Source organism: Coenobita brevimanus, chromosome 79, assembly GCF_032717465.1.
Source record: "Coenobita brevimanus isolate Jiangsu-jjx chromosome 79, ASM3271746v2, whole genome shotgun sequence".
Taxonomy (NCBI): Eukaryota; Metazoa; Arthropoda; class Malacostraca; order Decapoda; family Coenobitidae; genus Coenobita; species Coenobita brevimanus.
Genome location: NC_137032.1, coordinates 10,148,746 through 10,171,415, shown reverse-complemented (window position 1 = coordinate 10,171,415; position 22,670 = coordinate 10,148,746). Strand labels below are relative to the sequence as shown.

The 22,670-nt window shown below is 40.9% G+C and overlaps 1 protein-coding gene across 1 annotated transcript in view; it reads left to right on the top strand.

Moving 5' to 3' along the window:
* Positions 1–944: 944 nt before the first annotated feature.
* LOC145409020 (arylsulfatase B-like) overlaps positions 945–22,670 on the top strand; it is a 56,136-nt gene continuing 34,410 nt past the window's right edge. Inside the window, exon 1 of the mRNA XM_080279589.1 lies at positions 945–1,042. The gene's annotated coding sequence lies outside the window, so the exon portion shown is untranslated. The remainder of the gene's footprint in view (positions 1,043–22,670) is intronic.

The window sequence follows — 22,670 nt, the reverse complement described above, 5'->3', positions numbered from 1 at the left end:
GATCACATCCACCATGATATTCGTACACGGTAATCACACTAGAAAAACAGCTATACATATTCGAAAATTCCTCATTGTATAAGTTTGTCCAATTAATAAAGATCCGCGGCTTATAGTTGTATAGTACACTGTGATATTGCATCTCTCTCTCTCTCTCTCTCTCTCTCTCTCTCTCTCTCTCTCTCTCTCTCTCTCTCTCTCTCGCCGACTATAATCTCTATCTATCCATCTCATTATCTAGTTCATCTCCTTATCTGTATCTGCCTATCAGTCAATCAATGAGTTAATGAATAAATCACTCTGTCTCTCTATCAATCTGTCTATATAATCTCAGTCTAAAAGATCTCTCTCTCTCTCTCTCTCTCTCTCTCTCTCTCTCTCTCTCTCTCTGAAGTCGTTTTCTATTGTCCGGAACACCCTACACCTTAAGTCAATTTGTACACCTTAGAAAAACATCCCACTAGAGAAAGGCGTTAAGGAAGGCCATATTAAAACCCTGTTCGCAAAGTTTCTCCCAAGCTGAATATAGTCTGGAAATAACATGATACACATTTAATAAAAAAGATAATCGGACTGAAGTAATTACACAACCACCGTTACGTACGAGTATTCTGTTTCTGTACCTGTACCAGTCCATATTAAGTTAACATCAGGGCCGAACCTTCAACTGGGAGGGCGGGAGATTGCCAGCGTTAAACTTTCTCCATACTGACGCCACGCAATACAGAGATAACCTGTAATTATATCTTCCTACACCATTCATCATCTGCCAAGAAAAGCGTCTAATGAAGCGTGGTAAGGGCTAATCCACCCTAGATCATTACCCCATTATTCAAACAAGTGTGCTTTTTCGGGTACCATTAAACCGCAAATATGTAATATTCTTAGTCATCCCACACCTCAAAAACCCAGTCGTCGGCAGTGAGTTCAGTCATACAGTGATCGTTGTAGGGAGACCACTGCCCATCACTCCTTAGCTCGTCTCGACTCCACTCAAACCCACCGCCCATATTTTTGCGTCACACATGCATTTCATGGAAGGGTGAGATTATATTAACATTTCATACCGTTTCGGTGTTTCTTTGTCTGTTTCTTCCTTCTTTCTCATTTTCATTCTTTCTTATATCAATTTTTTGACAAACTAAGAATAGAAGATTTTAATTACAAGTCTTCCCGAATTAGAGAACTTAAAAATAGCATTCAGTAGCACTTTTTTGTCAGAGATGTCATCTGAAGTTTAATAACATTGTTTGAAAGAAGAAACAATCCATTCTACCTTAACTTGGCCTAAAACTGCCAACCCTTTATATTAAATGTTGAGTTGTTCCAAGAGATTTACATTAGATTACGGTGCTAGTAATGAGGAAGTGTTATGGAAAGGATGTAGAGCCGTAGTGCTGTACTGTCTTTATCACTGAACTACGTGATATAAGTTGCAGAAGGACGAAATGTGGGGCAGGTTAAGGTGGAAGAGCTGTAACAGAATAAGCAGAGAGGATCAACCTTGTTTTAGAAAGAAGTGGGAAAAGGATTTGGAAACAAGTTTCGTGAGAAAAAATAAGTTTCACTTGTACAATTTGTGTTATATATATATATATATATATATATATATATATATATATATATATATATATATATATATATATATATATATCTGGTAGAGATTGTATGTACAATGAGAATTGCTTGTGAGTGTGATTGTACGAGTAATGTTGGAGTGGATTTGGATATGTGTGTGTAGTCTGTGAACCAAGCGTAATCGGCCCGTCAATGCCGATTGGGTGCAAGCACCCCTTATGTCCTCCAAAGCAGTACATGGCCGGAAGAACGCTTCCAAAGCTTATTACACTGGCGGGGCGCGAACCCTCGTTCTCCCATGTACAAAAACGCACACTCTACCACTGTACCTCCATATATATATATATATATATATATATATATATATATATATATATATATATATATATATATATATATATATATATATATATATATATAAATATATATATATATATATATATATATATATAAATATATATATATATATATATATATATATATATATATATATAAATATATATATATATATATATATATATATATATATATAAATATATATATATATATATATATATATATATATATATATATATATTGTTACATAGCCTATGATTTCATCATCCTTTGTGTAATTTTAACGCACAGTATGCTGCATGTTTGATCACGAGCGTGTTCTGCCTCAGTCCCCCCCTTCTACCGTTATAGTAGAGTAAGTCGTCCTTTCTGTTGTTCAGTGCGGGATTTTCATCTCTTTGTCCCCATGGCTTCATTTGCGCGTCCTTCTTACAAGTTGTATCAAGCTCTGCTGGCCCCTATATAATGAGCTCAGTCTCTGCATCATTGTCACTTAGATCTACTCCTCATTTTGCTCGCATCTCTGTCCTCCCCCGTGCAGTTATTATTATTGTGAATTTCTCAGGAAGTCTCCAACCATCTAGCAGCTGTGTGATTTGAGTATAAGTGTTATTGCATTTTGTTCTTGTACTGTATAGCATAAGGTTAATTCTTAAGCCTGGAAAGTTTTTGTAAATTGTGTAGAATTCATTTTGTCAGCCAGTGGTAATAATAGTTTGTATCTGTAATTATTTATCTTGCATTAACTGAGCATTACCCAGTGTTTTTCATTTCATCAGGGCTGACTTAGATAAATTTACTCATGCTAATTTCGTGTTAATAGAGGCTATTGCAGTTAACCATATATTTAACCTGTTTTTGCCATTACATTATCCTTATGAGTCCTGAATGTTTTGTTGTTAGTTTGAGCATTAAACTTTAACTTGTAATTTTACCTAACTCTTTTGTTTTGAACCTGGAACTTTACGGGACAGTAGTGATTTTTTAGTATTCTCACTTAAAGTGTACATTATCTTTCTCTGTTCCGTAAAATAAATTTGGCGACCTCATATCAGGATATTCAGGATATTATCATAAGGATATTGCTTGATATTTTGTGACTGTTACTTATTCATGATGTCTACTATTACTACACTTGATGAAGCCAAAGATTTTTTGTCAAATGTGCAAACAGTGTGTGATATAGAAAACAGAACAAAGAATGAACTTAAGCTCGTTGCTCAACAATTGGGAATTGCTGTTCGCTCTCATCATTCTAAAGATCAAATTGTTGACATGATTAATGAAAGCTTGTTTAATGTAACTCCTCCAAATGAGCAAACGCAGATTGAATTAGCTAAGTTACAGCTAGCCCTGCAGGAGGCTCGTGTGAAGGAAGCTGAATTTCAAGCACGTGCTAAGGAGGCTGATGTTAAGGAGGCAAATGCTCGTATTCAAGAGGCACAGGTAAAGGCTCAGGCACAAATTGAACTTGCTAGGATTCAGGCAGACCATGAGTATCGCATGAAACAAGGTGGAACTGGATCATCTAGCTCTGATGATTTTGATGTGGCTAAAAATGTTAAACTTGTCCCTCCTTTTAATGAATCTGATTTAACTAAGTATTTTCAGTTGTTTGAGAGGGTAGCTACAGGTTTTAATTAGCCCAAGGAGTATTGGCCAGTACTCCTTCAAACTGTTCTCACCGGTAAAGCTCAAGTAACTTATGCATCTTTGCCTCAGGATCAATCTGATAATTATGATGTAGTTAAGAGCTTGATTCTTAAGGCCTATGAGCTTGTTCCTGAATCCTATAGAGTAAAATTTAGGACAACTTACAAGCAAGATAAGCAATCCCATGTTGAGTACTCAAAAATCAAAGAAGATTTGTTAGAGCAGTGGTTAAAAATTCTAAGAATGTGGATTCTGATTTTGGTAAATTTAAGCAGATGATTTTGCTGGAGGACTTCAAGAGGTGTATTTATAAAGATGTAAGCCTATATCTTGATGAGAGAAGAATAGATAATTTGTCTGATGCTGAAGTTTTAGCTGATGAATATGTTCTCACTCACAAGAGATATTCTAAAGAAAAAGGGAAAGCTGAGAGTAAGTACGTTGCCTCTACTCAGAGTACAGGTAACAGGAAAGAGAATAAAGGAGATGTTTCTCAGGAAGTAAATACCAGCTTCACCTCTAGATTTCAGAAAAGTAAATGTACTTATTGTAGTAAGCTTGGTCATACTACGGAGAAATGTTTCAGGAGACAGCGTGATGTGAACAAAAAGGAGTCTTTAAATATTCAGTCAATTGGTCTAGTGTCCATCCTTGAGAGTTCCCAGAATTCTTTAACTGAGTTAACTGAACCTGCTTTGAGGGGTAACTTAAATTCTCATGATGGAGCTCCTCTTTTGAGCAGTAACGTGGGTGACACTCTCAAGAGTTCATGTGCTAATTTCCTGTCTGATGGTTTTGTCAGTCCTCTGGACAGTAATGACAGGAAATCAGTTAAAAATATATCGTGACACAGGTGCTTGCCAATCCCTTATGCTGACCAGTGTTCTAGGCTCTAATGTTAATTCCTCTGATGAAACTGTAATCTTACAAGGTGTAGGAAATAATTACTTCTCTGTCCCTCTGTGCAGAGTGAATTTAGAGTCTGGTTTTGTTAATGGTTCCGTTATGGTTGGGTTGGTTGAGACACTCCCAATGTCAGGTGTAACTTTCTTACTTGGAAATGATATTGGTGGAAGTCAAGTGTGTCCAGCTCCTCAGTTGTCTAGTGAGCCAGTGGCTGCGTCCCAGGATTGTGATGTCCCTGATGCGTTCCCTGCATGTGCTGTCACTAGGGCTAAGTCTAAAGTTACTGGTGATTTAGAGGATAATGATGATGATGATGTTATCCTAGCTGACACTTTTCTTGCTAATTTGGACCACTCACCAGATGAGGCAGTACCCCGTAGTGTTGATAATTTGTCTCGTCAAGAGTTGGTTGAGTTGCAGGTTGCTGACCCTGAGTTGAAAGGTTTAGCTAACTCTGCTTACAGTGAAGAAGAGTCAGCCGGTGCTTCTACTTGTTATTATGTAAAGTCAGGAGTACTTATGAGGAAGTGGAGACCCCAACAGCATCAGCCGACTGTGAATGGGAGGTTGTACATCAAGTTGTCATCCCTCGTGTTTGTAGGCAGGATATCATTAGAGTGGCTCATGATTCCAGTTTGGCAGGACACCTTGGAGTGAGGAAGACTGTGGCACGCATTTTGAAACACTTCTACTGGCCAGGTATCTTCAGGGATGTTTCCTGGTATTGTAAGTCTTGTCACACCTATCAAGTTGTGGGGAAGTGTAATCAGACCGAAAAGGTTGCACCTCTAGTTCCCATTCCTCCTTTTGAGGCGCCTTTCACCCGTGTGTTGGTGGATATTGTGGGCCCCTCTTCCTAAGACTTCTTCAGGATTTTCTTATGTGTTGACCCTGATTGATATGGCTACTCGTTATCCTGAAGCCATTCCACTTAGAAATATCTCAGCAAAGAACGTGGTTAAGGAAATGCTAGGGTTCTTCACAAAGTTTGGTCTGCCCAAGGAGGTACAGTCAGACCGGGAAGTAATTTCATGTCGAATGTTTTCAAGCAGTCTCTGAAAGAGTTGGGCATCACCCAGATCACGTCTTCAAGCTTACCATCCCCAGACCCAAGGAGCGTTGGAGAGATATCATCAAACACTCAAATCGATGCTCAAGAAATACTGTTTGGAACATCAGAAAGACTGGGATAAAGGTCTTCCATTCGTTGTGTTTGCCGCAAGAGAATCTCCAAATGAATCACTGGGCTTCTCACCTTTTGAACTACTGTTTGGCCATGAAGTAAGAGGACCCCTTAAGCTACTCAAGGAATGCTGGCTGTCGGAGGAAGATGACGTCAACCTGCTGGAGTATGTGATGAAGTTCAAAGAACGGCTGTCCACTGCTTTACAGCTGGCGAGAGAGAATTTATGAGCTGCTCAGGAGAAGATGAAGACTTGGTATGATAAGAAGTCCAGGTTACGCCACTTTCAGCCAGGAGATCAGGTTTTGATTCTGCTACCAGTACATGGGCAACCTCTTCAAGTCAAGTTTAGTGGTCCTTATTTCGTGGAGAAGAAACTCAGTGATGTCAACTATGTCATCGCCACACCAGATCGTAGAAAGAACAAGCAACTATGTCACATCAACATGCTAAAGTTATATCACAGGCGGGACGAAAATAATCCAGTCTGCACTGTAGCTGTTCCACCCGAGTCTGCAAGTGAAGCTCTCCCATGCAACATGAGCCTGAGTGATAGTTGGGGGAAGAATCCTGATATCATGAATGATCTCCAGACTAAGCTTTCTCATCTACCTCCCGAGGAAAGGCAGGAGTTTTCGGCATTACTGCAGGAATACCCGCAAGTGTTCCATGCCACTCCAGGAAGAACTACTGTGTTGATGCATGATGCCGATGTTGGAGACGCAAAGCCAATTAAACTGCCTCCTTACCGTGTGAACCCAGTGAAAGTTCTTCTCATCCAGAAGGAGCTTGGCTACCTGTTGGACCACCTGATGATTGAGCCCTGTCAGAGCGAGTGGAGTTCTCCTGTCACTCTAGTCCCTAAGCCAGGTGGGTCACAGCGGCTTTGCATTGACTACAGACGTGTTAATCAGATAACCAAAACAGACACTTACCCTCTCCCTCGCGTGGAAGATTGCATAGACAAGATCGGAAAGGCTAGGTACATAAGTAAGTTTGATTTGTTAAAGGGATACTGGCAAGTACCTATGACTGAACGTGCTAGGGAGATCTCATGTTTTGTAATACTAGGAAAGACTTTTGCATGTTCTGTAATGCCATATGGCATGAAGAATGCACCAGCCACATTTCAGAAGCTCATGAATGTTGTAACAGAGGGTTTGGCAGGGTGTGTTGTTTATATTGATGATGTATTAATCTTCAGTGAGAACTGGAAAGATCACCTATGCCATGTCAGTAAATTTCTTGAGCGTTTGGTTCATGCTAATCTTGTAGCTAATTTATCAAAGTGTGAGTTTGGTCAAGCTAAAGTTCAGTACCTTGGGTACGTAATTGGTGATGGACATGTTGCACCACCAGCAGCTAAGGTTCAGGTTATAAGTGATCTTCCCAGACCTAAAAGTAGGAAAGAGCTACAGAGATTTTTGGGAATGGTAGGTTATTACAGGAGATTTGTTCTTAACTTTTCTATTCTTATATCACCACTTACAGACCTACTGAAAAAGGGAGTTAAATTTGTCTGGACCGATAACTGTGAATCCTCTTTCAACAAACTTAAAGCTATTCTATTAAGTCAGCCAGTGCTCGCTACTCCAAATTTTGCTAAGCCTTTTAAGATGGCTGTTGATGCAAGTGATACAGGAGCTGGGGCTGTTTTGCTGCAAGAGGATGATCAGGGTATTGAACATCCTGTATCTTATTACAGTAAGAAGTTCACTCCACCTCAAAAGAACTACTCAACCATTGAGAAAGAGCTTTTGGCCTTGATTTTGGGTTTACAGCATTTTTCATTTTATTTGTGTTCTGGTTTTGACCCCATAGTCATTTATACCGATCATAACCCACTGAAATTCCTTAGTAAGTTTAAAGATAAAAATCAGAGATTGACAAGATGGAGTCTACTTCTTCAGGAGTATTCATTAGACATACAACATGTCAAGGGGAAAGAAAATGTTATTGCAGATTGTTTATCTAGACTTTAGACAGATTGTTTTAGAGTAATAAGAAATTTCCTTTGTAATCTTTGTGGGGAGGTGTTACATAGCCTATGATTTCATCATCCTTTGTGTAATTTTAACGCACAGTATGCTGCATGTTTGATCACGAGAGTGTTCTGCCTCAGTCCCCCCCTTCTACCGTTATAGTAGAGTAAGTCGTCCTTTCTGTTGTTCAGTGCGGGATTTTCATCTCTTTGTCCCCATGGCTTCATTTGCGCGTCCTTCTTACAAGTTGTATCAAGCTCTGCTGGCCCCTATATAATGAGCTCAGTCTCTGCATCATTGTCACTTAGATCTACTCCTCATTTTGCTCGCATCTCCCCTGTACAGTTATTATTATTGTGAATTTCTCAGGAAGTCTCCAACCATCTAGCAGCTGTGTGATTTGAGTATAAGTGTTATTGCATTTCGTTCTTGTACTGTATAGCATAAGGTTAATTCTTAGGCCTGGAAAGTTTTTGTAAATTGTGTAGAATTCATTTTGTCAGCCAGTGGTAATAATAGTTTGTATCTGTAATTATTTATCTTGCATTAACTGAGCATTACCCAGTGTTTTTCATTTCATCAGGGCTGACTTAGATTAATTTACTCATGCTAATTTCGTGTTAATAGAGGCTATTGCAGTTAACCATATATTTAACCTGTTTTTGCCATTACATTATCCTTATGAGTCCTGAATGTTTTGTTGTTAGTTTGAGCATTAAACTTTAACTTGTAATTTTACCTAACTCTTTTGTTTTGAACCTGGAACTTTACGGGACAGTAGTGATTTTTTTAGTATTCTCTCTTAAAGTGTACATTATCTTTCTCTGTTCCGTAACAATATATATATATATATATATATATATATATATATATATATATATATATATATATATATATATATATATATATATATATTACTATTCGTATTCAAAGTTTTATTAGTTCAATATAAACAACTTACAATTTCATTAACAAAAAAAAAACAGAGCCGAGTCCATTAACTTGAGTTATGAGACTCCTCATTATATAATCAAAGTTAGTTGGTACTAGTTATAAATACACTAAAATATATTATTTACCACATTTACGGTACGTAAAAGATTTATGCAGTAACAGGATTAAAATTTAGAAAAAGAAAAAAAAAACAGCTTTATGACATTCTTTTGATACTGTTCTAGAAAATATAGTTTTACATTTTTCTTAAAGCTGCACAGAGAAGAAGTATCTTTCATTTCAACTGACAGTAATTTCCAGAGCTAACAACTTTTATAATGGAATGAAAGCTGTGCCTGTCTTAAGGTCACTAGGAGTATTTGTAGCAAATTTCGATGTCTTAACAGATAGCGATTGTTTACTTCTGTCTGAAATGAAATTTCAGAAAAAATTATGCCATTCCTAATTTTATGAACAAATAAAACCAAACAACAGTTGACTGTGTCATCAAAATCAAGAATTTTTAGTTGTCTAACCAAAGGTTAGGTATGTGAATATCTGTTGTTAAAAGTCATAATTCGTACAAGTTTCTTTTGCATTAATTGAATGGGGTGAAGAACAGTTTTGCAAGTAGAAGGCCAGAAAATATTTCCATGCAGAAGGTTAGGAAAAATAATGCTAAAATATGAGATGTAGTGCATGTTGGGTAAGCTTAACATGAAATCTGGAAATAATTCCGACAAGGCCAGATAATATGCTCCTTAAGCAATTTACATGCGACTTCTAAACTACAGTAGTTTGTGATCAATTCTCAATCGTAAAAATATAGTCATTTACTTGCTCAGTTTCGGAATTATTTATTATCATCAGTTGCCAATCACAAAAGTTTTCCTTTTAAAAAGCATACATCTCGTATTATCATTTACAATTAATTTAATTTATATAAACCATGTATTGAGTCTAAACAACTTATTATTTACCACGGATTTGTCATTATTACGATCAAAACCAGAAAAATAAAAAGAAGTGTAATCAGCATAACATCACTTGCCCTCTAGTAACAGCATTGGAAACATGATTCATTTAAAGTATGAAGAGCAGAGGTACCAAAATTGACCCTTGAGGTATACCTGTCCTTAGGACATGAAAATTTCATTCAAACTCTTTAAATAGCACATGCTGTAAACGATTGGAAAGATTACTGCATAGCCAGTTGCATTCTGTATTCCGTATCCTGTATCTTCTCAACTTGCTTTTCAAAATCGTATGGTCCACACAATCAAATGCTCTACTTAAATCCAAAAACACATCTAAAATCATGTTACCTGTCAAAATTGTGTACAATATCTGAATAAAGCTTAAACTACACACATCTCTGAATTGCAGCTAGACCTAAAAGCCATATTGAGTATGCAAAAGGTTATTTGACTGTTTTTATTACCTTATTTAGTGCATTTCTATGTCTTCTGTTTTCTTCTCCATTAGTGATGGGCATTTTGAAGTATTTCTTGTATAATATTCTTTGTTTAATCGAATTTCTAATACCATTTGCAATCCAAGGGTTGTTTAAATACTTGCTTTTAACCTTCCTTTCCAAAACTGGATAACACTCATCGTTGTTTTACACAGTATATCATTCAGTTTTTCAAAGCAATTGCTACAAGATATTTCCGATATCATTGATTCCCAATTTGTTTCGCTTAGTAAGCAACAGAAATTAGCATCTTTTTCACTAGCCTACCTTTAAGCCTGTACTTTATCGTGGCATATTGGTCATTACACATTTGTTTTTGTATTTTCAGGGACATACCCTGTAGTAATGGGGAAGTGACCAGTGACATCAGTCATGAATTTATTCGCCCATTTAACCCGCCCTGTCCCGACCACTTTTCCTCCACTGTCTCCCCTCCAGTCCCGACCAATTTTGGAAAAAAAAAAAAAATTTGGCTCAAACCTCCACTTTTGGTGAGAAACATCGAAAATTCATAGAGAAATCGCTCACCTGAGGTTTAAAATACTCAATACAGGTAGCAGTACTGCTAACCTTACTGGGTTTTCTATCGGGCTGCTCCAAAGAAAACGAGTTCTTTGGGAGGGTAACTATTCCACACCACTTATAAATGTTATTTATTTATTTGATACGAATTTATATGTAGAGTATATTGGTTTTCACACAGTATTATAGGCAATATAAGCATTGTTTCACTCACCAAACACATCAACATACCTGACCTTTTTTGATGGCATTACCTGATCATCATTTCTGACTATTTCTTCCTCTAATGCTACATAAACTTTGTCCTCAACATTGTCATCGATTGGGAATATCACTCTGGCCCTGAATTTCATATTATGGCAAGACATGTCTTTACTCTGGTAACAGGTGAATTGCCGAGACAATGGCGTGCAAGGGGGGGGAGGTCATGCAGGGTAAGGCATTGTCCCTGCCTGGCATCTTGTAGAGGAAGGTGTCCCGTGTACAGTATACGTACCAAAAATCACAGGCAAAAATTGAAAATTGTGCAAATTAGGGACCTTGCAATTGATTCGGTTTATATACTTCAACGGGAGTGGCAGTGACAAAACGTGTGGACGTATATTCACGTCAGTGGGATGCGGCGGGTTAAACCAAGGAGCACATAAGGTGGACCGCCTGATATCTGTGTTAGATCCTTTTAGAGAAATTCAGGGGCATAGTGGCTCAGTGGTAGAGACCAGACTGAGACCAAAGAGTCGTGAGGTTACGCCGCACCCGGGTAAGCTGCCCTGCCAAGAGAGGTAGTGCTCTCCTGTCACCTAGCTGGTCATAGCAGCCATGGTTCAGTGGTTTAAGCCCCTGTCACACACAAACGACTCAAGGGCCGACCGCGGTGCGACTCAAGGGCATAATGCATTTTTTCATCAATCGTCCCTTGATTCATTGACAAAGCCCAGACTCTTTAGGGCGCTCATGAGCTGCTGGGACGACTCGTCGGACCTCATGATTTTTTAATGCATGCGTTAAAAAATCGTGGCCGCCTCACTACTTGCCAAAAGTCATGTCACAGTTGTGTTGCAGTCGGGAGTGTCATATGTCGGTCATGAAGCAGTCTTAACTCAATTGGATGCGTCATGATGCAGTTGTTGCATGTTATGATGCTGTTGCTGACAAAAAAAAAAAACATTATGACTGTGTGTCCCTCATCAACTGACTAGACACAGGAGAGGTCCATGGTGATGCTCTGAGTGTCATTGGTGGTCCAGGTGTGATGCCCCACCCCACACTGGGTGTCATTGGTGGTCTAGGTGTGATGCCCCGCCCCATGCTGGGTGTCATTGGTGGTCTATGTGTGATGCCCCACCCCACACTGGGTGTCATTGGTGGTTCAGGTGTAATGCCCCACCCCATGGGTCGGTTGTGGGGGGTCGTGGGGGTGTCCTGGGGGGGTCATGGTGCATTCCCCAAATGCATCACGAAGTCGTCTTGCGTTCGTGGGCGGTTGTGTCACGGTCGTGGCTGACAAAAATTTGTTATATTTCAAATTTGAAGACTGGTAGCTCCGTCGCCTCATGGACGCCACGTGATCTTGTTGCGTTCCTGAGGATGTCACGACCAGTCGTGAGGCAGTCCTGACGCTGTCGTTAGGCAATCATGAGCAGAGCAGATTCAGGGCCAGTCGGGAGGTGTGGGAGCCAACTAGGACACGACCTTGAGTCGTGCCGCAGTCTGCCTTTGAGTTGGGTATGTGTGACAGGGGCTTTAGAGCGATCTGGCCGAAGGGTCACATGTTCAAGTCCACCCAAGGGTCGTTGGTAGACATCAGGAAGGGCATCCGGTCATAAAGTCATAAAGTGCCCCTCTTTCCAGGGGCAACTCCTTAGTCCTTATTGAAAAAAGGAGAAACTGCGTAAAACTTAAAAAAAAACAAAAAATGACTGTCTGGTACGTTGCACCAAATATTATTATTAGGAAGAGTGGCAGCATTGCCACACACCTTAGTTGGTTTGGTGATGAGTGGGGTGAAGCCATGCATGTAGAACAGTCTAAGATAATTATAATAATTTACAAACCGCCCTGTATCGTATCTTAGGATGTCGGCATAATAATCCCCCATAATAATACCTGGAATCCTTTCAGATTTTTTCTCCAAAATACCTTCAAAAGTATTTAAAAAACGGTGAGATTCTAAATCCTTTCTTTAAGCTATACCGAAAATATTATCTTACTGAAATTACATTCAGCTTTTATAAAGAAGGTTTCTAAATGCTCCATCATAAAATATATAAACATACCTCACAAGAAACAGCCGTTCCTCAGAAATAAGCAAATCTGTCTATCTATCTATAGCCCGACGCCCTAATCCCGCAAGGGGTGGCCGCAGACAAAACACCTCCAAGTCGCTCTGTCACCCACCATTTGACTACCCTCCCCCCAACTCACTCCCCCCTCCCTCATATACCTCTCAACTCCATCCCTCCACCTCATCCTCGGTCTACCTCTCCCTCTCCCTCCCTCCACCTCACCTACATACACTCTCTTAGTCTTTCATTCTCCATTCTCTCCACATGTCCAAACTACCTCAGTATATTTCTCCTTATCTTCTCAACCACATCCACATCCACCCCACAACGTTCCTTCACTTCTCCATTCGTCAACCTGTCCCTCCATGTCACTCCACATGCTCCTCTCAAGTAAATGCTGCCCTTATTACCCCTGCAGTTGTTAGTGAACAACGTATACTTATCCAGCAGGAACAGCTGTTAGACATCGTCATTAAGATGTCTCGCACAAACCAATCACATCACAAAAACTGGCATCTTGCAGCAACTCCACGTGAAACTTTGCGAAATTTACATGACATGACCTGATATTGAATAACACGATGTTAAAAAACAAATCGATGTACAGTTGCCACATTGCCATCGATGTATGTACATTTCGAATTTGTGCTAGGTAATCCGATATCTACAGGACCAATACTATTATATTCATGTTTTTGTTTAAAGAATTATCATATTCAAGACTAGATAAGACTTCCTGCGTAAAACGTATATTGCATAACAGATGAAACCCCACATCTCTTGCGTAACAGACGAAATCCCACATCTCCAACATCGCTAAAAGGAAAGTGGAACATGATTTGAGTAATAGAACAGTCCAATACAAAATTACACACTATCCAATTTTCCTGTACTTTCCTCTGCGATGATCGCAGATTATGGTGCCTACCACCTCTAGGCGAGCTGTCACGAGATGTTGAGGGGAAGGAAGGGGTGGGGGATGGGAAGTGTGGCCCTCACGGCTGACGTGGCCACTGGTCCGTTCCTCCTGTACTAAATCACCCTCTTGTCGCCTGCAGGCACCTGTGCTCCGCCCACATCCACCATCACCTCTGCCGTTACCGCAATTTTCGTCATACCTGTTGTTATTGTTATTGCTGTTGTTGCTCATGCTGCCGCTGCTATTGTTGTTACTGTTGTTGTCGTTGCTGCAGCTGTTGTTATTATTGTTGTTGTAGCTGTTGCTGTTGCTGCTGCTGTTGCTGTTTCTGTCGCCGCTGCTGCTGCTGTCGTCGCCTCCGCCACCGCCGTTGTTATGCGGTTGCCGTTGTGATCCTCGATCCTTGATTGCTAGGCGGATTCCTAGAGAAGGCGATCTTCCCTTGATTCCGGGCCTCTTTTAGTTTTGGGGGATAGTTTCTTTCCAACCTAAACCGAAGCTGGACGTAGGTCATCATCGAGGTAGATTTTTCTTCCCTGCAACTTGGAGAAGTTTTTCATGATTTGTTTGTCTTGCACATTCCCCACGGTCGCGATGAGAGTGCGGTGCATCCCTGCCTTCTTTCCTACTCTATGCGCCTTCGTCAATTGCACATAGTTTAGGTTCAGCTTATCATACAGAAGTTTCTCTACTCTCACTTGTGTCTGTTCAGCGTTTTCTCCTGTTTCTTCTATGCCATCAATTCTATTATTTGTACGTTTGGTATAATCTTCAAAACCACTTGCTTTTTGCTGCAGTTCATCAGTCACGAACTTCCTCACCGTTTATTTCTAAAGCTTGGTTTTTGTTTTCCTCACTCAGATCTTTTACTTGCACTCTTTGTTTCTCCATATCCTTCTGTGAATATTTTAGACTTTTGACAATCATATAGTTTATTCTCACTAGCTTCCTTCAAGCTACGAAGCTCCGCTACGAAGGCTTGCAGCACGTTGTTGTATTCTTGGCTCTGCTCCTCAAACAGTACTTTGAGCTCGTCTGGGCTCATTTTGATTTTCAGGTAGTTTGTTGTGACTTTTGTATACATCCACACTCACACGCTCCACTGGGGCTGTCACGGCTAGGTAATATCCTTCAACAGTTACTGCGTCGATACTAGAGCCTTAACACGTCACTTGACTAGCAATATCTATGCACCAACACTGCATGAATCCACTGTCCAAAGATCTTGTATAAATAACTTGTACAACACCAGACATTTTTGCTTGAAAATGGAAACGTTAAAACCAACTGACCTTTCTCTGTGGTAGCGCCATCATCATCATCATCATCATCATCATCATCATCGCTTTCATCATGACCTTTTTTCCCTCCTATGGATGCAGTGAGATATGATCCACAAAACAGGAGAAAACATTCTAAAAATGAAGAACTACGAACAGCATACCCGGTGAAATAGGTTAGACATTCATCCATACATCACTCAAACTCCCGCAATACTGTAGGGGTAAAATACAGCCTTAATAATCCTCAACACGAGAGGGTCAATAACAAACCACCCCCGACCAGAACACTTTCAGGTACCCAGTCCAGCATGCCACTGACGCAAATATTATACCGACAATACTGAACACATTACTTTACAGCCCCTGCCTCACACAAAAAATGTTCTCTACACACATAAACACGCCGAGACCTTAGGGAATGCCTTCGGGTTGCGGCTAGCTCCTAGGAAGCCATGAGACCCCTACAAAGGGAACCATGAAACAACAAAGTGAGGTCAGGCAAAAATACAACGCCTTACTAGTGCACCATAAAATTGTCTAAAGATAGCAGGACTAAATTTAAAAAACGCGTCACCATACTTAAGTGACTGAGTGAACTGTATAGGGAAAAACAGAAGGTAATAGTAGAAAAAATGGAGAAGTTAGAAAGGGCCTTCACTGACCCTTTCAACTCCAGGTCTGTTATCAAAGTGCTGAATAAATCGCCTCGATGAAGCATGAGTAAAGTATAAAATGACGTACTCGGGTTGGAATAGTATTAAAGGATCTGTGCAAGAAAAGACATGTACCAGACACCACAGATCAGGCCTGGCACCTTTGCAGGAGTTGAGTAACTGCGATGTTTATAGTCCGTCCTCTCGATGTTTGAGGAAGCTGGCTTGCCGATGATCACTGTGTCGCTTGCTGATATTTTCCTTGTTTCCCTCTCCTTCCTTATTTACTCATAGCACACTGGTGTGGTAGTATATCTTCACTACTGTGTATTAATTAATAGCCTGGAGATTAAGTCTGGTGTAGCAAAATAATTATTTGACTATTATGATAGTATGTTACAGTTACGTACAGTCAACGGCAAAAGTTCGCTCGCCTCCCCTGCCGCTCTATCATCTCTTAGATTCAGACTCGTGAATGCGAAGCAATGGACACAGGTGCATAGTATCGCAAACAGATGGCGTGGTGGGATGTGGGATTGGGAGAGAGGTGAAGGAGGATGAAGGGCGGTGGGGCATGCGGATTAAAGGTATGCGAACCAAAAGTAGTCAGATAAGACAATGAAATGTAAAAAGATGAAAATCATATGAAGTACAGAGAGAGAGAGAGAGAGAGAGAGAGAATGGGAGTAGAATGAGTATGAAAGCTTGAGAGCGCTGGCGTTACAGAGAGTAAGAGAGCTGCATACGCAAGAAGACAGAAGAAGGACCGATGAGATTCGCTATCAACTCGTTCCATGTTATCCAGTAACCCGCCACCATTCCCATAGCAGTGTAGTTTCAGTACAATATAATTATACTTCATATGATTTTCATCTTTTTACATTTCATTGTCTTATCTGACTACTTTTGGTTCGCATACCTTTAATCCGTATGGGCCCCCGCCCTTCATCCTCCTTCACCTCTCTCCCAACCCCACATCCCACCACGCCATCTGTTTGCGATACAATGCACCTGTGTCCATTGCTTCGCATTCACGAGTCTGAATCTCAGAGATGATAGAGCGGCAGGGGAGGCGAGCGAACGTTGCCGTTGACCGTACAAGGGTTACACGATATAAGTCCAAGTGCTCGTGAAATACGTCTTGCTATCCCCACGCTATTACTGCCGGCTCTAAGCTCACAGTGGGGTGTGGGAATGAAGGCTGGCTACGCAATCAAATGTTCGATGCTGATGCCTATGAGGCAAGCTATATAATGCTATGTTGCTATGTGAATCTTTAGATGTGCTAAAAGTAAGTCTGACTTAAGTTATGATATATACATACACTGCAGGTAGATAAGATAAAAAGATAATGAGAAATATAGTTAATACTTATATATGAAAGCAAAAATATTGATACAACTATTACAGACAAAAGCTACTGTACTCCTTCTACCTGACTTGCCAAAGATTTTTCTCGTTTTACAGTTTATTTTATGCTAGCTCAGTGGCAGTCTGTGACATTACTATGGCTCTACATCCTTTCCAAAGCACTTCTTCGTGACTAGCATCATAGTGATTAATGTCCTCTTGCAGCTTATTTCATGCAGCTCAGTGGCAGAAGACAATAGCGTAGCTTTACATCAGTTCCATAACACCTGTTCGTGACTAGCATCATATTTGTTAGTGGATATTGCTGTTAGTGTGTATGTGCGCACGCACTTTTTATGTTCCGAGTGGTGACGTCATTGGGAGGGTCTTGCGGTATGTAGGCGGAGCCCGCTCACTTGGAGGTGTGAGGCCGGTGAGTTCGATTGTTTCTCATTCCAATACTGGTAGCAGAGCGTGGTTCTAGCATAATGGCGTCGTGCTTAACTAAGTGGCCTCCAAAACTTGAAAATGATTCTGCCTATGAGAGCTGGAAGAAGGACATCAACATATGGTGCGAACTGACGGACTTACCGAAAAAGAAGCAAGCTCTAGCCATTCACCTTTCATTGTCAGGAAGAGCGAGGGTGGCGTCGTCAGAAATTGACGCTGCTGATCTGAAACAAAATAATGGTGTTTAGACCTTGTTGAACAAATTAGACGGTTTATTTCTCGTGGACAAAGAACGTTGGCAGTTTGCAGCTTTTCATGAATTGTACAACTTTAGAAGACCTGGTGATATGAACGTTCGTAAGTTCGTGGCAGAATTCGAGCATGTTTATTTCAAATTTACGAAGCAGGACATGCAACAATCGAAATCTGTGATGGCTTTTATGCTTCTGGCTTCATGCAAACTTTCAGATAGTGAGCAACAACTAGTGATGTTAGCGATAACTGAGGTAACTTATGAAAATATGAAACCTGGCCTGAATCGTATTTTCGCTGGGGAAATTTGCGGGCAGAACGATACATCGGTGTCTGCCAGTGAGGTGAAGAGTGAACCAGTTTTTTGGAGTGACGAAGTCGGGGGTGAGGAAACGTTTTACGTTAGGGGTACTCGACGAGGAAGGACAAAGTTTAGGCGTGGTGCAGTACGTGATCAAGGCCGTTCACCTGTGTCTGCTAGGTTTTCCCAATGCTCATCCACCAGCAGGAGGCAGAACCTGCTTGGGCCTGATGGTAAGGTGTCGAGGTGTTTAGTATGCGATTCTCGATTTCATTTGGGCACGTGACTGTCCAGATGCATACGAAAATAAAGGCAGCCGAGAAGAAAATTATGAAACGGTGCATCTTTCATTATTTATGGGCTATGCGGATGATACCGCTAGTAGAGGTAAATTACAGACGCTAGTAAAAGAATCTAAGGGATGTGCTGTTCTAGACACAGGGTGTTCTACAAATGTATGTGGGGTTGAATGGATCATTTGCTATCTAAGTGAGCTCAGTGATTACGAACGTGAAGCTATAATAGAAGAAAAATCATCCTCAGCGTTTACTTTCGCTGATGGCGGCAAAGTTTCTTCCCTCAAAAGTGTTACTTTGCCCTGCTACATTATAAATATGCATGCAACCATTGTGACTGATGCGGTGAGCTGCAATATTCCCTTGCTGCTGAGCAAATTTTCCATGAAAAAAGCAAAAATGGTGATTAATTTTGAAAGTGACCGTGTCAAAATTTGTGGAACAATCGTTAATTTGAAGTCCTCATCTTCACGCCATTACTTGCTTCCAATTTCTCTGTGACTAGGCCGAGAGTTTTGTGAAACGATCGCACTGGCATCTCTTGGGGGTGATGTAGACAAAACGGCTCTGAAGCTTCACCGGCAATTTGGACACCCAACGTTTGCTAAACTAGTCAGACTTATTGCTGATGCTGGAATTAAGTTCAGAATTGGAGCAAGCTATCAAGGATGTATCTGATGCATGTACAGTTTGTTGTAGGTACAAGAGAGCTAAGCCCCGACCCGTAGTCAGTTTGCCCATGACTTCTATGTTTAACGAACCCATAGCTGTGGATTTGAAAGCTTGGGGAAGGCATTATTTCTTAGTCCTTGTTGATTTGGCGGCCAAGTACTACACCGCGATAGTAATTGCAGACAAATGTGCGACCACCATTAGAGCTGGATTGTTCTGTTTGGTGCACCTGGAAAAATTCTTACAGATAATGGGTGTGAATTAACAATGCTGAAATGCGATCATTGGGAGAGGCCTTTAACCCGTCACGTCCCGAGGTTTTCCGCACCTCCGACATCCCCCAGTCCCGAGGTATTTTCGAAAAAAAATTTTTTTTGGCTAAAACCTTCACTTTTGGTGAGAAACATCGAAAATTCATAGAGAAATCGCTCACCTGAGGTTTAAAGTGCCCAATCCAGGTAGGAGTTCCTCCTTACCTGAGTGGGTTTTCTAACATGCTGGCACCAAAGAAAACGAGTTCTATGGGAGGGTAACTATTTTATCCACTCATAAACGGTATTTATTTATTTACTTGGTACGAATGTATATGTAGTATGACAGTATATTGGTTTTCAAGCAGTAATAAAGGCATTATAAGCATTGTTTCACTCACTAACTAATCACCATACCTGACCTATTTTTGCCACACTACCTGATCATTATTTCTGGCTGTTTCTTCTTCTAATGCTATGTAAACATTGTCCTCCACATTGTCATCGATTGGGGAATCACTCTGGCCCTGAATAACTTTACTTGCCAGGTCACTGGTAACAGGTCCTTTGCCAAGACAATGGCGTGAGGGGGGGAGGGGGGAGGTTATGCAGTGTAAGGCATTGTCCCTGCTTGGTATCTTGTACAGGAATAGAGGAAGGTGTCCCGTGTATACATACGAAAAATCAGGTGCGAAAATTGAAAATTGTGCAAATTAGGTACCTTGCAATTGCACGACGTACTGGTACGTCACCGGGACTGGCAAATGCAAATCGTTGCAACGTACCCATATGTCGACGGGATGGGGCGGGTTAATATCAAGATCATGACGACTGCAGAGAGTCCATGGAGCAACGGAGTATGTGAGCATCAAAATGCAGTCACAGGTGACATTGTTAGGAAGATAATGGCTGATACCCAGTGTGACTTGGATGTGGCCTTGGCTTGGGCAGTATCGGCAAGAAATGCTCTCACGAACTATGCATGTTTTTCTCCTAACCAACTTGTTTTTGGTCAAAACCCTGGCCTGCCTAATATGAATGCAAATAATCCTCTAGCCTTGGAACCTACATCACCATCGAAAATTGTGAGGGACAATTTGAATGCTCTTTATATAGCAAGACGAATTTATAAAGACTGAATTAGGGGAATGTTTGGCTAGGGCTCTGCGGCACAACATATGTTCGAGTGACTTAAACGACATCCAAAATGGAGGTGAGGTCGTCTACAAAAGAAATGACAGTCATGAATGGCATGGTCCTGGAATTGTAATAGGCAGAGACTGAAAACAAATTCTGGAGAGACATGGTGGTGTCTTCGTGCGAGTGCACGTGTGTCGTCTAGCACGTTCTCCAGAACGAAATACTACAGTTGGAGAAAGCGTCAGTAGTTATGAGAAGAACAGTGTAGTCCAAGAGAAGCCTAATGACGATTCTTCGCAAGTACTGAATGACTATCCACCGGATGATGAGTTGGAAACTGGTGAAATTCTGGATGATCAGCCTCCCACAGTTTCTCTTCCGGGTAAGGAACCTCCCAAGGTTTCTGTTGGTCAACGTATAAAGGGAATACATTCAGAAACTGGAGAGTTGGTGACTGGAAGGATTGTGAGTCGGGCGGGTAAAGCCACTGGAAAGTTCAAACATTGCTACAATTTGAAGAGGGACTCTGATGGCAATATTGATTGGGTGGATCTGCAAAATGATTAGCACATGGGAAGTAGTTGATGATGAAGCAGAGATGCTTGTTCTTTTCAACTCTGAGGACGTATTATGCTCCAAGGAAAAAGAAATTACAAACTGGCAAGATAATGATGTGTATGAAGAAGTAGATGATGTTGGGCAAGATGCCATAATGGTTCGATAGGTTGTGACGGAAAAAATGAAAAACAAGAAGCCGATTGTTCAAGCCCGTTTAGTCGCCAGAGGATTTTAGGAAGACATACGGTAGTGGATCTCTGGAAAGACTCTCCTACATGCTCAAAAGAGGCTGTGCGTTTGGCACTTTCTTTTGCCTCCACCAACCAATGGGATTGCCACTCTATGGACGTGAAAGCTGCTTATCTGCAAGGTAACGACATTGAGCGAATTGTTCATTTACATCCTCCGGCTGAATATGCAAACGGTAAGCTGTGGAGACTAAGGAAAACGGTTTACGGCCTTTGTGATGCTGCTAGGCATTGGTACCTGCGCGTTTAAGATCAGTTCTTGAGTCTCGGAGCTAAAGTGTTATCATTGGATTCAGCACTGTTCTCTTGAAGTAATAATGGCAAGATCAAAGGCATTATATGCATTTATGTCGATGATTTCCTTTGGGTTGGTACACGTGAGTTCGAGCAGCAAGTGATAAACCATTTGAGCCAAATATTCCTCATCGGCAGTTCGGAATCAAAAGCTTTCAAATACTTTGGTTTAAGTGTCTTCTCCAATGGCGATGGCAGCATAACGCTTGACCAGTTCCAGTACGCTTCGTCTTTGAAACCAGTCACGCTGAGCAGACATTGTGTACGTCGTAACAGTAAAATCAGGAGAGCTGTCTGAGTCTGAGAAAACTGAGTACCGAGCGTTAATTGGGCAACTGAATTGGATTTCCACACACACTCGACCATATATTGCCTTTGATGTGTGTGAGTTGAGTATGACTAGCAACTGAGCTACTGTTGCAGATTTGTATAGGCTCAACAAGGCGATTGCAAGAGTGAAGACTGACAACATGAAGCTATACATTCCAAAAATGGGGCCACTCGATGAATGTTATGTAGAGTGCTTTTCGGATACCTCATTTGCCAACCTTGTAGGGAATGGGTCTCAGGGAGGCTTTGTGATCTACCTACGAGATGCTAGTGAGGCGAGATGTCCCATATTCTGGCAGACTAGAAAGATCAGGCGGATCGTCAAATCTACTTTATCTGTTGAAACGTTGGTGCTGCTTGAATGTGCTGAAACTGCTGTATATCTCGCCAACATATTGCGTGAGGTTTCTGGATGTGGAGATTTCAAGATCGTGTTTCGTCGATAACAAGAGTTTGGTGGACGCCCTTTACTCCTGTAGGAGTGTAGAAGACAGAAGATTGCGCATTGATATTGCTGTATTACAAGACATGTTGGAGCGAGGGGAGATTGATGAAGTGTCTTGGGTGGATACATCACAACAACTGGCTGACTGTCTCACCAAGAAAGATGCCTCAACCGAGCGGCTGCGTGTAACAATCAGCCGGGACTAGAAGGATTATAATACTTCAAGGGACACCACATAATTATCTGTGTGTGGTTACAACCTGGGTCTTAATGGTGCTTAAACAAAAGTCTGTGTATTGGATACATAATGTGTATAGGACGTCAATAATCCATTGTTTCGTCCTTGGGATCTTTCATCAAATTAAGAAGAGAGGAC